Source organism: Haliotis cracherodii, unplaced genomic scaffold, assembly GCF_022045235.1.
Source record: "Haliotis cracherodii isolate W230 unplaced genomic scaffold, xgHalCrac1.p SCAF_12, whole genome shotgun sequence".
In the NCBI taxonomy this organism is placed as follows: Eukaryota; Metazoa; Mollusca; class Gastropoda; order Lepetellida; family Haliotidae; genus Haliotis; species Haliotis cracherodii.
The window spans coordinates 15,342,004-15,345,095 of record NW_027266267.1 but is presented as its reverse complement, the minus strand read 5'-3'; the positions used below and the strand labels follow the sequence as shown (position 1 = coordinate 15,345,095).

At 39.8% G+C, this 3,092-nt stretch overlaps 1 pseudogene; it reads right to left on the bottom strand.

Moving 5' to 3' along the window:
• Positions 1-1,444: 1,444 nt before the first annotated feature.
• On the bottom strand, positions 1,445-2,451 carry LOC139457582 (uncharacterized; annotated as a pseudogene).
• Positions 2,452-3,092: the final 641 nt, after the last annotated feature.

Below are 3,092 nucleotides of genomic sequence, written 5' to 3'. Positions count from 1 at the left end.
AGAGACTGTCAGGCATCTCTAGACTTGATCTTTCAAGCTTTGAAACATCATAGGCATGTCCTCATCTATGTGTTTATATTCAAATAACGTAGGCATGTCTCCTCTACGTCCTTGTCGACATTATTACTACGTGGGCATGTCTCCTCCATGGCTTGACAGGGTAGGCATGTGACCTCTACGACTTACTATCATTTCATATCTACGTAGGCATGTTACCTCTACGACGTTGTTCATCATCTCATATCTGCGTAGGCATGTTACCTCTACGACTTTTCATTATCATCCTTGATTTCCTATCTGGGTACCCATTTGCTTTGACACATGACACTATAACTTGGGACTAAAACCAACTTGTTATCATAACCTTGGATCTACATATCCTCCGTATATCATATACCTATATGATTTTCACACTTCCTTACATGCAGTTCTATTGTTTACTTTTTGTTGTTTTCTTTCTTCACTTTCCCTGTCATTGTTCTTCTGACATGGAAATCCTCCACAATTTCTGAATTGAGAAACTCACTTAGGACCCCTTCGCTTTTCGAGACACCCGGACTTGGTATCGCATTCCTCTACGACTTATCAACTCCCATTTCATATTTGGATATCCATATTCCCGTCAATCAATGAGTCCCGTCAATATCAACATGGTTGAATGCTTTGTCACCTGTGGTGATAGGCGTGGTATGTGTTTTGTCACTGTCTCCTAACTCTCCATACACATTGGCAATATCGACTTCTTCAATGACACCTATTGCTAACTTAATCTCTGAACTAGCAGGGTTCATCAACCTAAACAATGGTACTTGATTGACAGATGAAGTGAGATATCTAGCACCTCACACATGTAACCAATATCAACTTTAGCCTTCTGGCTTCTCAAGAAATCTAAGCCTAACAACACATCAGTTGATAAGGCTAAAAGACCTCAAAGTCCTGTACAATACATAGCTGACCAACTGTAAGAGGAATTTTAGATATGCCTTTCACATTTTTCTTTCTGCACCGACCAATGACCTTGCATCTCATTTCGTTATAGGAAAACTACTCTCAACTCCAATAGATGAGAATACATTTGAATTCATACAGCTCAAAGTTTCACCTGAGTCACATAGGGCTCTGAAAGTCTTTCCAGATATCTTAACCCTAATACTGCTGTGAGATAAGCCCACACTACGAGTCAAAACAACAATCTCGCTCAAATCACTTATCATTTCTATGATCTGGTTCTGTATTATTTCTCATTGTAAAAGAGTGGCCTATGATGTTACCAACATTATCAAAATCAATATTTGCTATATTGGCGGCAGGCTCAAATCCACATGTAGCACTGCCCCTGTTAACCCTTGCATATGTTTGGCTTAATTAGAAAAGTAGAATCTGCTAGGTGCCCTATCCTACAGCATTGAAAACATTGCATAGATCTCACAAGACTCTCAGACATACTAAAATGTGTCCTACCTCATTGTCCACAAATGTTCCATAATTGTGGTTGTGACACCCTATGTTCCTCATTGCTCATATTCCTTGGAGCAGGGCTCCAGTTTTGTCCACAGGGCACATCATTGTCACTCATGTCCCTGATATTAACATGTGTTGATGCACAACCACTTCTGTGATGTTGATGGAATGTTTGTGTCCCGTTCTTCACTGGTTGTTGGTCATCAGTACACTCAGTCCCAGTTTTAATGTACTGTTTTCTGTACATAGAGTCATCCTGATGCTCATATGAAAAGTTCCCTCCTGTTCGAGTATTTTCTGCACTGGTCAATAAGGATACTTGTCCAACAAGCTCCTCTATAACAGACACAAGTCTGTCATTCTCTGATGTGGCCAGTCCAAATGCAGCATCTACTATTCTCGCACTTTCCAGGACTTGATCCTTGGTCTCATGCAATCTTGTCAAAATGAACTGTTTAATGTGAGGTTGAGAATTCCTAATGACTGCATCCATGAGAAAGTTGTCGTCCAGTCTATCAAGACATTTTGCCTCATATTGCAATTCTTGAAGAAAGTCCTCAAAATCTTCAGACTGTTTCTGTTTCCTATTATAAAGCTTGTCTAGTCTTTCATATCTTTTTGCTGAACCTATTTTGTACCTTGCAAGGAAAGCTGTCTTCACCTCATTCCAGGAATTGTCTCTAAAGTCTTAAGCTTCATGCCACTTTAAAGCATTTTTGTCTCACCATAAACTGAATGCTGTCTTTGTCCATTCTTCTGAGTAAATATGTAAAGAAGTAAAGTTCTCATATCTGCTTAACCATGAACTTGCAATTTCTGGATCACTTCCATTGAATTTTGAACAGAAAACTGACTTAGGGAAAAAGCCCTTGCTAAAGCAGCAAAACTCTCGTCTAATTTGTCCTTATTTCCAAGTCCTCGTGAAAATAAACTGTCATTTGTCTCTGTAATATCAGAAGCAGAACAATTTCCATTGTCATGAAACATTTTGAGTCACTTTGGTTCTTCTCTGACAATACGTCCAAATTCAACATCATAATTTCAAGACTTCTCGTGCTCATTGTTGGTGATGAGAGATAATAACAGTCTTATAATACTTCAGAAAGTTCCTATGCACACAAGCGTGCAGCAAGGGTTCTCCTTCAGTGTGACTGTCCCACACTACAAAATCAATATCACTTTTATGGTAGTAGCCGTACTACCAAAGAAATCAATAACACAGTCTCTTCATGGAACTGACCACCCCACGGCTTTCAAACAGTCAACCATAGTCCTGCTGATGAGTGTAGTTCACAAATACAAGGGCAAAACACATCCCTCACAATCAATTGACGCTTTACAGGACATAACCTACCGTGAATGGCAAATAGCATCGGCTCGTTTCAGGCTAACAACAATCAAGTGTCCATCAACTCAGCTGCAGATGCAAACCGTTCAAACTTGTGATGAGCACGGTACGGTGATCTTAGAGCATTTCCGCCATATGTAACCTTAGGTTCCGGGTACTTTACCCTTTTACCTATGGTCACTTGTCCTTATCAACTACTCCTCGGTTCTAGGGATGATGTAGCTCTCTTTCAAAATCACAAGTCAGATGGTTTGCTCCAGTCCTTTTTATTTATGATAGA